At 43.0% G+C, this 13,403-nt stretch overlaps 1 protein-coding gene across 2 annotated transcripts in view; it reads left to right on the top strand.

The window, feature by feature from the left end:
* Nucleotides 1-215: 215 nt before the first annotated feature.
* Nucleotides 216-13,403, top strand: part of LOC146809860 (serine/threonine-protein kinase SBK1-like) — a 118,306-nt gene continuing 105,118 nt past the window's right edge. The window contains exon 1 of one of the 2 annotated variants that reach the window (XM_085614393.1): nucleotides 216-342. The gene's annotated coding sequence lies outside the window, so the exon portion shown is untranslated. Of the gene's footprint in view, nucleotides 343-413; nucleotides 482-13,403 lie in introns of those variants that run through there. The other variant, XM_085614394.1, reaches the window with a different exon arrangement.

Here is a 13,403-nt window from a genome sequence, read left to right as displayed (position 1 = left end):
ACTTGAAAACTAAATATGGAGATGTTCTATCAAAAAGTATGAGAGCCGTAAAATTACATCTGCAATGATTCGATTATTCATTGATTAAGGTTGCGAACGCATTGTGTCTGTTTGCATTCCATCCTTTTCAGACGCCTGTGCTTGTCAGCGGCAGCGGTGGGCGGGGCTAGCGGCTCCACGACCAACCTGCTTTTAGGATACAGCTGCTGCGGAGACTGCAGGGGCAGGAGGAACAATGCGAGCAGGGGCGAGGATGTGCTGAAGGGGATCGGAAAACCCCCCAAATCTATTCATCTTCTACGGTAACAAAGAGGATCCAAACAAGGCCAAAACGCTATACATGTAAGTAAATCATCATATATTTTTGAATGCTCTAAGCAGTGCCTGCTCTAGGGTTGCGCAGAATGCAGGGTGCGATTGTTCCAGAGGTGCAAGGTAAGGAACAAAAGACGACGCATCTACGTCCACGTCTGGGCAGCCGGTAAGAACCAACAATAATGTTTCGGAATGTTTACATAGATTTTACTGTGGGTGTGTTTATTTTTACGAGTGTTGTCTTTCCGAAATAATCTAATGGCAGGCAAATAGAGCGATGCGGAAGTACGCAGCAATGGGAACCGTATAGTAAACACGACCTCGACTGCCCACTGCATCATAAAGAGGGGGATGGTCCTATGTTGTCAAGGAGCGACATCATTTTCACCATTAAAGCAGACCCACGTAGAGCAGAATATATTTAGGGCCTATAATATTGCAGACGTCACTGATAGATTATGTATGTCGCATTCAGAAAAATAAATACAGGGACTATATACATCAGCCTCGGAATTAAATTTCACATCCACGGCCATAGTTTGAGTATTTAGAATTATATCTTACCATGTGCATATTTTCTCTATATGAACCAGCATATACGCCGAGAAACGGGGGGATTTTTTGTTCATGGCCCATTGCCCCTTTAGCGTCATCCTTTTATGTGTGCCACGTCATGTGTTAACATAAACGGATATCTATGCATAACACGTGAATAAATGATGCTATATTGAGATCACAATAGAAACAATAGGCAGATTAATGATTAATTCAGTTAAAATGGGAGACTTCATGTAAAACTAATAGCAATACCCTTACCGTACTCACTCATATAATTCCTCCTCATTAGGCCTGTCAGAAGTTTCACTATTTTTATTTTGGACATGATCTACTAAACAGTCTTCCCCAGTCACTGCCTTTTGCTAAATTGCTAAATATGTCTAATATGGCTGTATTGGTGAATCCCCCATCCTATCTATCTATCTATCTATCTATCTATCTATCTATCTATCTATCTATCTATCTATCTATCTATCTATCTATCTATCTATCTATCTATCTATCTATCTATCTATCTATCTATCTATCTATCTATCTATCTATCTATCTATCTATCTATCTATCTTTCTATCTATCTATCTATCTATCTATCTATCTATCTATCTATCTATCTATCTATCTATCTATCTATCTATCTATCTATCTATCTATCTATCTATCTATCTATCTATCTATCAGGGGTCCCCAGCCTTTTCTGTAGTGAGAGCTACTTATGATCAGTGAAAATCATTATGAGCTACTGAACACTAGGCAACTTGTGCAATGTTACCAGATGCTCCCCACACAGCTTAATTCACTTTAAGCCTAATGTCCATATAGCCTGATCGATCAATCAATCATTCAGGATTCGTAAAGCGATGCTTATCACCGGCAAGGGTAACCAGGCAAAGGGGGGGGAGAGCGTGTCTGAATTCTTGCAGGGTGGGTGAGGTCCGGAGGTGGAGGAGTAGGCTGTTCAGATTTTTGCAGCCAGGTAGGGCAAAAAGCGTCTGCCGCTTCTGCTTCAGCAGAAGCAGAGGGAGTCAGCACAGAGGCAGAGTGCAGGCGTCTAGCCGGTGTGTGGAAATTCTGTCTGTAGTTTAGGCAGGCCTGTCCTTGATTGTGCAGGGCTTTGTAGGCATGGGTCAGCATTTTGAACTGACACCTTTTGTGTAAGAACAGCCAATTGTTGTTTGAGGTGAAGGGTGATGTGGGCTTGACGAGGTAGGTCAAGGATGAGCCTGGTGCTGAGTTCTGGATGGTGTGCAGTCTGTTTAGTAACTCGGTGGTGACACTCATGTGGAGTCATTTGTCGAGGTCTGTCAGGTTCAGTTGTGGGCTATTGTTGCTGTAAATGGTGATGATTGTGTTGCTGAAGAATTGAGAGACACTGTTGCAGAGATCCTGAGAAGGGTGATTGATCTGGAGGCAGCTGATGGTCAAGTGAAGTCTCTCACAATGGGAAAGATTTCTTTGCTTTTGTAGCTCATGGCATCAATACAGCCTATGAGATTGGCGCATTGAGTGGTCAGGATCAGTTGGTTTTAGTGTCCTAGGTCGGATTTGAATGTGGTCCTGTCTGCATCCTGGCTCATTCTCCATTTGCATTCCAGTTGTTTGCAGCGGAGTCTCATCATCTGAGTTCTTCTGTGTACCAACTTGCCTGGGGTCTGGAATTTGTTGTATTGCTGTGTTTGAGGGGGGGGGCAGAGAGTCAGCAGAGAAGGTGATCCAATTGTTAAAATTATTTTGGAAGCTGTTGCTGTGTTCGGGTCACTGAGTGTTGAGAGCAATGTTCAAGTTCTTGTCAGTGATGCAGTTCCAGTTGTCAGGTCTGTTGTTTGTGCATGTGCACTGGAGTGGGGTGGGGTGCTGAACTTGTCCTGGGCATGGTCTGTCCAGGGGTCTGGTGTGGGCTTTTTGGCTTGGATGTTGCTCAGTGTAACTAGGGTCCATGAGGTATACAGCGACTTGGGTAGGAACCTAGGAGGTAGGGTTGACATAGTCTTTTAGGTGGAAGTTCAGGTCTCCGAGTAGGATGCAATTGCTTGCATAAAGGGAGAGGGTGTGATGGAGTCCATGATGGTGTTGGTGAAGTTTGTGTGCAGTCCTGGTGGTCTATCGATAAGAGTGTCACTTAAGGTGAAGTTGGCTGTGATGTGTAGCTTGAAAGACAGGTGTTCCATGCTGGAGGATGTCATGTCTGTGGATGGGGTCCAGCTGATGGTGTTCTTGCGGATAATGGTGATTTTAACATGTCATGAGTGATGTAATATGTGAGGTCATAAGCAGTGCACGATTGGGGCGCAGGTTATTTTTTGTTTACTAAACTAAACTGGTGTATATCAGTGTTTTTGTGTTTTCAACATCACCAACACCTTAATATATTGTCACTTTCACCATTGTTTTTTTCAGTGAAGATAGATAAAATAGATAGTGCTAAATTGCCATTGAAGGGCTCTGATGACATCATAAATGAGGCAGAAAACTGAGTGGTTTGTAAATGTCACCAAAATTCCCAACATAGCAATGTAGTACCACACTATGCACGCTACCTGCAGTGTATGATTTTTATATTACCATGTTTAATTTGTAGCAGTTAACATGAAAATGGCGTTGTTAGGTCTCGGCTAGCGAAGGCTGCGCTTGCGCAGTCTCGCTCACGAGATTTAATGACTTGGAGAAGAGGGGCTTGAACCCGCCCCTCTTCTCTCCTCTTCTCCATTGGCTGGCCTCTTAAATGCTGGCCAGCCATTGGAGAAGAGGCTTGTCTCGCAAAACAAGCCCCGTCCTTTTCGGATTCGGGGGCGTGTTTTTTTGTTACTTTTCGCTGGGCGTGTTTTTCTCTCCTCCAGCCAATGGCAAGAGGAGAGAAAAAAAAAACACGCCCCCGAATCCGAGGCATTTCTGCTTCACCTCGGAGAAAGGCGGCGGTGTCTCCGTATATTCTTGTTTAGAATTCTTCATGTGTACCTTGTTCGCATCGTGTTGAAGATTCCCATTACAGTTCCCTGGAGCTGCGCTGTAATCTTTTTTAGCGGCTCCTCCGGTTACCTCCTTGTTAGATTCATTCTTGTGTCAGTGCTCGATGCATGTCTGTGCTGTACCCCCCCACCCTCTGTGTTGTCAGCCCCCACCACCTCCCGCCCCTCGCTCCTTGTTTGTTCTTTCCTCGTCTAAGTCTGCTCCCTGGGGTCCATGCTTAATTTAGCAGCACAAGCCTGCTTTCACTTTTAAAACGCGGGTGCGCACGTATAACAATGGCGCCCTGGCTCGCATTAATTAATGTGGCAAGTAAAGGCAAATAATGCTGCAGTCCCTCCGATTATCCCCCCCCCTCCACCGCCACCCACCCTTGGTGTTTACACCACCCACCCCTCGTTTAGCAATAGTGGCCGTCGCCACCACAACACTCGCGGGACGCTGCCATTGAGCAATGGCGGACGCTTTTTGTTTCGATTTTCAGCGTGCCGTGCATGCTTTCAGTTTCATATTTGTTTAATAATGGTGGCCAACACCACACCACTCGCGGGTTGTTGCCCTTGAGCAATGGCGGATGCACAGAGCCTCAGGACGCGTGCACTCACTGGACCCGGACGCAGCAGCACTTCACATGCGCGCAGGCTGGTAAGCTCTCTTTATTTCACAGGACACTCGTGGCATCGTGGCTGTACTCTCTGCTTGCCCCAGGCTCTCTAAACATGCAGTAGGGTCGGAGGAGGCTGAAGGAATCGCAGGGTGAGTTCAATCCAGCTTTTCACGATGTGTGACTAGTGTGCCGGAAAGTCTGTTATGTTAATGCGCACACAACGTAATTCAAATGCTTCTAGGCGCTTTTCGGAACAGCAACGGTATTAAGTGTGAGGGAAGTTTGCATAGAGGCCACTTGTAGGATTTTATGTAGGCATGCATTGCTGGCCTGCTTAGGTGAACTGCGGCTTTTCACAGTCAGTGACTAAGGGGTACTTGTCGCTGTAACGGAACCCCATCCCTTCAGAGCTTTTGTAAGACACCAGTTTAATGGTCCATATGCATAACATTGCCAAAGGGAAGGTCACAATAGGCAAGTGAGACAAGGTCACCATAGGCGAGCGAGACAAGGTCGCCATAGGAGAGCAGTCAATTCGACCCTTGGTTCACAGTGTTGGCGCCAATGTAGATGTTCAGAGGAACGTCACTGACAAAGTGCACACATCAAAGCTCACCTTTGGCATTGGTTTTTATAGGGCGTTGGCTTGGTCTAATGCGAATGTGCAGGTCATTGGTGGTATTTAACTCTTTTTAGCAAGTTTATGGGGCTGTAACCTCCAACTATTTTTGTTTAATCTTCAATATAGATGAGCATATTGGTAAACTGCACCTGCATAGCTTACAGGGAAGCTATGTTAAAGGCGAGCATTCAGAACTCTGCGCCTATCTTTTTTCATTTTATAGGTTGAAACATGAATTGTAAGAGGGACATCACCCACACAGTCTTATAAGGGATTGCAGAAACTCACTTTGACACTTGTGTGTCACAAAATCTCACTGTAGATAAGGTGGATGATCATAGCGCTGTAGTGGGCATGCTCCCAGGAGGTTGGTCATGCATGTTTGAAGGTCTGAGAGGTAGGCTGTGTGTGTGTAGGTCATCTGCCCCACAATCAGAGATGTGCTGCATTCATGCCACAGCAAGCAAAAAACACATATTCAAAGGCGAGGGATCGCATCATGCACCCTTATGTCTTGTGCGCTTTCACGAGTTTCGTGTGCTCCTTGGTGATATTTTGTGAAGATGCAGGGAACCACATCTGGACTTAAATGGTAGACGTAGTCTCCTGATCAGTGTTTACAGTTTTTGTTAACTCCACCACAGTTGGTTTTCCACACACTCTTTACCAGTACCCATAGTAAGCACTACTTAGCTTTAGTCTAAATATCCACAGATCACCACTTCCACAGCGACAAGGAATTCCAATTCTTCAGGGACCCTCAGGGTCTGTGTGGGTGGCTCTGTGTGTGGCTCTGTGTGTGTGGGTGGCTCTGTGTGTGTGGGTGGCTCTGTGTGTGTGGGTGGCTCTCTGTGTGTGGGTGGCTCTATGTGTGTGGGTGGCTCTATGTGTGTGTGTGGGTGGCTCTATTTGTGTGTGTGGCTCTGTGTGTGGGTACAAATGCAATAGGTCTCGCATTTGAGAGTGATTAAGCGATTGACATTGTAAATAACAATGCCGTTTCTTTAAATGTTTTAAAAACAAAAATAATGTCATGAGCAATGCCAATAGGTCTAACTTTAACAATGCCGAGACCGTTGCATTGTAAATGCTTGTTCAAGCAGGGAACTGAAAAGACTAAGTAAAATTCTGGACTATACTGTTTGATTTTCTGTAATAAAAAGAAGAAAACATATTAAAATAGGTGTCGCCTGGAAATAATAGTTAACAAGGGGTTGTGATTGCAACTACAATTTTCAGGGTTTATTAGACTTAGCAGATGAAGGGAAGAAACTCATATTTAGAAAGTCTTTCGATTCCATATGCCTCATATTTTCACCGAAACAAAGTCATTTCTGCTAACTATTGAAAGTATTTCCCATTTATGACATCATCCCTATAAAATATGAGTTTTTAAACCACTGCATTTTGATAAATAAAAACAACCACTAAAGTGCAACATATTGTATATATGCAGATGCACAAAGTGTTATATGCTATTTATTTCAATTGTTTTGAGTGTAGGAAGAAACCATGTTTCACAAGCCCTGAAGATTTGAGTGGGCCATGCTTTCCCTTTCCTCCCTCGAAATTTTAATAGATAGCCATTACTCAATGCATATCTTCATATGTTGCTTATGCCACACTGTTCTGTCATTTTGTGTAATTTATTACAGTTATATAAAAGGTATTTAACCAGCCATAGCATAAAAGGGGCTAAATCCATACATTCAAAAAATAAAATCCCATTAAATATACCTTCTTAAATTAACAAAACTGTTTTCCCATATCAAGGTATTGTGATATGGAAGCTTTAAGACAATGAGCATTATCTCATATTAGTGACACTTTTCTATGTTGATAACATGGAATTTGACCTGTGCAATATAAAAATAAATGTGTGAATGTGGGTTAATTATATTTGTTAAAGATTATGATACTTGTCAAAAAATACTTTCACTGATATTACATTAATAGACATAACACATGATGTATGCTGAAACCTATCACATGCTTTTTGTTTTACTTAGGGTTTAGGTTACATTAAGCACAATGGCAAATGGTAATGGTAATAAATAAATCTTTATTGTTTTAGTTCATTAAAACCATAACAATGTGTCACTTATATATAAACAACGATAAAATGTTGTCATTTTCCTTAAAACCCTAAAACTTTACATTCTCAGTTATAAATATACAAGAGTATACAAGAGCACTTAGCTTACAATAAGTGCGTTCTGCGTGTTAATTGAATCATGATGCTCTGTACAATCAAAGAGTTACCTTCGAGACTTAATTCTAAAATGTCAGATATATAATTTTGTGGAACACAACGTTTTTTAACGTATCGAAGTGATAGCTAACTGTTCTGTTTTTAATGCCCGTTCGTGAGAGTTAAGAAACTTTATCAATTGACAGCAAATAAAACAGCTTCCTTTGATACAAAGCATAAATATCTAAGCAATACTCTACTGAAAAAAATAATCACAGCATTGTGTATTCCTTCAAGAAGGAGTGGTGTAAATAAGACAACGGTCAAAGGAAGTTGCATGATTGAGGTTTCTTCTGCACATGCTGTTGATTCTGGTGGAGGTGGCACCAATTGTTCCTTTCGCTGTGGTTTTGGTGGTGATACAAAGGGTGCTTTTGAGATGATGGCACTGAACCATTTTTTGAACCGTTAATATTTTTGTGTGCAACCATCTGAAGGTCATGGTACTTGACACACACAGCAGTGATTATTCTGTCTAAATCACCTTAGAACTATGTAGAATACATGGTGGACTTTTATTCCAACAAGGGCATATCTTCCTCCCTTATCCTTCATTGAAGATGGCATTCACAGTATCTCTCCACTACTGAGATAATGATTGAATTGAACTTTTATCTTGCTATACTTCAAAGTATTTCATTCTCTTCTCCCATGCTCTGGCAGGATTCATGCCCACAGATGATGCAGTGTGACACTGGATACAACTAATCTTACAATAAGGATGGGATGTCTGCAACACTGCACTCAAACCATCCTCCAATCAAGACTGGAAGAACTAGTAAGCAGTTGGCTGGCAAAGATGATGTCTCTCAGTTTTCTGCTAGTGCATTCCAAGTTAATGCACATAAAGTGACATCCTAATACACCGATTGGCAGAATTTAATTTGGCAAACTCCATCCCATGATGGAAACACCCACTTTTAGCACACTTCATCAGTTTTAGGTTGCATGGACTCCTCTATGGGAGGCTTCTTGTGAGCACTCCAAACTTCCCCTAAACTTCTCAGTGTGAGTGTGGTAACTCCCACACATTCTATTGGCCTTTGCGTGTGGCTTTCAATAACGAAAGCACGCAAATGGCCAAACGCGGGTGCATGTCTCACCTTTTCTCTAAAGGATCCCTCCCACGGCATTTGGGTCTCCGGAGCGAGCAACTGCGCGCATTGTGCCAGCTGCATTCCTCCCTTATCGTGGCTCATGTTACTAATTAAACACAGCGCAGTTGCCATCACTTTTGCGGCTACGCTTGTTTAATGTTTTTTTGGTTGCTCTGCTTCCGCCCCCCCACCCACTGTCCATGTTCACAATGCTTCCACCCCCTCCCGTTCTCCGCATTCCGTTTGTGTCTTGAGAGGTGGAAACCCTATCTATGACGTATGATACGTTGCTGGTAGTTCTGGGGCAGGTGAAGGTGAGGAGGGCTGCAGTGTGCTCCTATTGTAGTTGCTAATACTCATCCCGCCAATCTCCCTCCAAATCATTCCCTCATACAAAGCAGGGCGGAGTTATGCACGGACCGGGCTCCTATGGCCCGGTTAGCATCTAAACTGCGAAAGCTGCATACCTGGTAGAAGCTGAAAGGAGACTTCAAAGCCTGCAGGCGTCCCTGACCCCCACCCTCTTCACTTCAGAGGCTTCCCAGGGAATGCGTGAGCACGTACTTTAAAACCATTTCAGCATGTCTCGCTGCAGTCGTGGGCGCACGCACACAGTCCTGGCGTGATTCCGCAGTGCCGAACTGTTGGCGCTAGCTTGTTTCTCCGACAGGTCAGACAAAGGTATTATCAAGTGGGTGGGTGGGGGAGGCGAGACAGCAGATAATCAGGTGTGAGGGCCCATCCGTCAGTCGATTCCGACGGGCCTCAGCCTCTGAGGATTCAAGAGCGCACTGCATACATACACACACTGTACTCGAGGCCTTAATATTTAAGGCTGTGCTTTTACCTGGTCACTCTAAAAGATTTCTGCTGGTCGTATGTCCATTTGTTGGTGGTAAAAGCTTTCGATATTTGAATTTGTCATCTGTGATTGTGTTATAACCACCCTAGCAGTGGATGGAAACATTAACCGAGGGTGAGGATTATTAATATGGAGATCAAATATATCATTGTGAGTAGTGAAATTGAGCGCACTTGTATGCATGTGTCCATCATGGTGTTTATTTGTTGCATAGCTCAAGAATTCCTAGTGGCAGACAACCCACGATAATATCCTGCATTGCTAAACACTTATAAGATACCAAAGGTGAGACCTATTGGCTATGCCAATGCTTGTTTTGAGTTGTTGTAGGGCACACATGCTTTCCCATGCTCGGAGTAGTTCATATGACCCATGCCATTCTCAATGGTATTGCCCTGGGTGATTCATTCCACCTAAACGGAAATGCTGCACGTGGCACTCTCCGTACATTGCTGCAAGTGATTCAGGTGACACATTGAGCGCTTAATGACATGACTGCATGCAACAGTTTTAGTTCATGCAGTGGGTGCTCTCTTTTGACCAGGCACTGAAAATGCTCCTGTTGAAACACATCATCTAGTGCAGAGAGTACTTTGACAACCTGTGACCTGGTGGTGGGAGTGTCCAACTAACAGGCTTTATCTGATGGTCAGAAGGGAACAGAATCCTCCTTCACTGAGAGTGCTCAAGGTGGTACGATCAGTCCCCTGTTTGGGGTGGGATAGCTGTGAGTCTGTTGCCCAATGCCAGATGGTAGTTCTTTAAGTGATACCATTTGTACTTTCTGCGAATGCTATGGGTGACATACCCATCCCTTGAAGTGTTTCATTTACATTCTCCGTCTCTTCCTATAAGAATGTTTCAGCTAATGTCCTCGGAATTTCGATGGAACATATGGCTCCCACTGGCAGTGCTCCTAGTGAGATTCTCCACACCTGTCTGAACATTTACCATGTGACAAAATCCACTTGAAATAAGGACTGGTCCATATTTCATTATATTTTCCCTCCTTGGAATTGCCTTCATACCACACTCTGTTCCCTCCTGGAACTGCTCCAGAATCCTGACCCATTCCTTGCTGGGAGTGCTACTGAAGGTACACGTTGTTCCATAATTGGGATTTTTACACCTGAAATGCTCAAATACAGAGATGACTTTACTAGTATTGCATTTTGGTTTCTGCCTGGAATGGTCTGGGTAACACACTTGTGACCCTAAAGGACAGTTTTAGATGCCACGATTCCTCCGTTACTGGGAGAGTTCAGGTAGCACATTAGAGTTGCTCTATGTGAGAAATCTTATTCATGTAGTGTGTATCCCAGGTAGCACATCAGATACACACAATGTATGCTGCAAGTAACACATAACATCCATGCAGCTTGCGCTGAAGGTCCACTCTCTCTTTCCCACTAAAAATGAGGAAGGTTACACATGTTATCAATGAAGTGTGTGCTCTGGGCCACACATCTATCACAACCTTGTGTTCCCAAGGTAGTGGACTTTAATCTCTACTGTGAGTGCAGTAGATGAAACACATATTTCTAGTGTGGAATATTGCACATATTATGCTCCGAATATTCATTTGATAATGTTCCAGGTGACAAAATACCTTCCCCACTGATGGTTCTTCAAATTCCATTTCATATCTATTGTTTCCTCATTCTCACTTCTGTGAATGCCACATTTCCTTTTAGGCTTGGAAGCTCAAAGTTACATGCTCTGTCTCTTCCTGATATTGTTTCAGATTATATGCTCTGTCCCCTATTGCAAGTGCTCAAAGCAATGCATTATATCCTGTGCAGGCGTGTTCAGGATGACCCTCTCTGCACCCAGCTGTCAGAGCTCGCAAGGACATAGTGTGTTAACGTTTACAGTGCTACAAGTGACAGTCCCTGCCCCATGTAGATACGCTCCCGGTGGCAAACTGTCTCCCAGTCAGGTACTGCTCAATATAAAATTCTGTTTCTCCTTGAGGGAGGGCCTAAGGTGGCATACTGCATTAAGTGCAAGGAATGCCTCAAATAGTGGCACTCAGCCCCATTCTGAAAATGTTGCAACTGAAGTATCTTCAGCATCCCCTTTATGTGAATTACTTTGAATGTCACTCTAGGTTTCCTGTTGATTGTGTTTCTGTGAGTAAACTCCTTTCGATGCTTGGCACGCTTCTTGAGTCCCACTCTGTTCCCTGCCGGGTGACCCTCTGGGCAACATTTTCTATCCTGAGATGAGGTGTTCTTGGTGACACACTTTATCCACTGTCTCAGTGGCTCCATGGGATACAGATTGCTGAATGCACTCAGTGAGGTGCAGTAGATAATTAGAGAGCTGTAAGTGGCACAATCCTTGTGGTTTGAGCTGGAGGAAATTGGTTGGCAGCTTGGTGTGGCTGCAAGACCACTGATATAATACAGTAATGGAAGATCAAATGATGTGGCAGGTTTACTATATTATGTGCCAAGAATTGAAAATGAGTTAACATAATGCAAAATATTCTGGGGCAGTATTATTTCACTCATTTGTCATACTGTTGCCCTCATGAGTACTAGCTTAACTCCTGAATACCACCATAAGCAATGGCAAGGTGACCAGTTTACCTATGCAAAGTGGCTGCCGCTGTGTGGCACAAAGTATTTCATTTTTTTAAAGTAACCTTTGATATGTTTAAAAGGGAAAACATTATTTTGTTCAAATCCTTATATTATACCGTTGATGGTGGATTATGTGACAATTACAGCAAATTCTCAAATATATTTAATATGTTGCAGCCCCAGAATTGTGCCCCATACCATATATTACCTTTAAGATCTACTAAAGCAGTGGTCCTCAAACTTTTTCATGCCGCATCCCCCCCACACCAGTGCAAAATACAATCATCGGGCACCCCACTCAAATTTTTACACAATTATTCTATAAAACTGGCAATGTTTAAATATGTCTAGACTCCTCATTTAAACATGAAGTTAAGTTCTGTTACCATTTTAAAAATGCAATAAAACATACTATTCTGGTCAGGCAGGCCTTACTAAAGTGTAAAGTATCCACAGTGTGATTATTAGAAATAGGGGTGGGGGCTTTGAAGAATATTTGGGGTCCCTTCTCTTTTGACACCTTCTGCCAGCCAGGATATAAATGACAAAATATATTAATGATTGCCCATTAAAGATCGGCTTACTGCCACTCATTTGTTTCCGCTGAAAACAAAAGACTGTTATAAGTATAATGCTTCTTTTGACTAAAGCCTTACGCCCCCCTGGGATCACTTGAGGCCCCTTTTAGTGGGCGCGCTCCCCCAGTTTGAAGACCCCTGTACGAGGGTCATGTGGTAATTGGGTTCCTTAGCTCACCGCTGGTAGTTAGGTTTGAACAGCAAAAGAGTCATGGGAAAAAAGTGTATTGTATTGTAATTGCATTTATATAGCACTTACTACCCTTGAAGCGGTATTGAAGAGCTTAACGCCAGGCAGCACTCTGCTCCAGAACCCAATGTTGGTGATTAATCCAAAGGTTATTGGTTATTGTTGGTTACTGGGATTAGTCTTGTGGTCTCAAGAAAATATATCCATGCATTTAATCCTGTTTTTCTGTGGTGGATTGAATGAATAGGAGTCAGATGTAATTGTTAGTGTGGGCAGGTATTGACTTCATGCGGATGGTTGGTGGGATAAATAGATGACTCAAACTAGATTATATTGTGTTAGGTTGCAAGTATGACTTTCAAACAATGAGAGGTTTCGAATTTTTTAAAATAAAATGAAACACGATCAAAGCAGACATGCCAATGACTTAGAGTAGGCTGTGCTCACAGTGAGTAGGAATGCAGAGGATGGAAAGTAAGGAGGGGAAATTTGAAAGAAAGGGATGGGGCCAATCAGAAGATTTAAATCATGGTAAATTTTTCATGCAGGCTTTTGGTAATATAAGGGAACCTTTTTGAAATAGCATGTAATCTGAGGTTGCAAACCTGTAGAAAAAAGCAAATTAATCTGCATGTGAGATAATGCAAATTATGTACTTTTGATAGGTACTAGAATCAGGGAAACAGAAAACAGTCTGCCCACTGCGAGGCTACCCCTCAACCACCTCTTCAGCAAGAAGAGCTAATCAACTCAGGGTTGGAAGTGTAAAGTTAT

The sequence above is a fragment of the Triturus cristatus genome, chromosome 7 (genome assembly GCF_964204655.1).
Source record: "Triturus cristatus chromosome 7, aTriCri1.1, whole genome shotgun sequence".
Lineage (NCBI taxonomy): Eukaryota > Metazoa > Chordata > Amphibia > Caudata > Salamandridae > Triturus > Triturus cristatus.
Note: the sequence above shows the minus strand (reverse complement) of the source record. Positions and strands in the feature narration are given on the sequence as shown.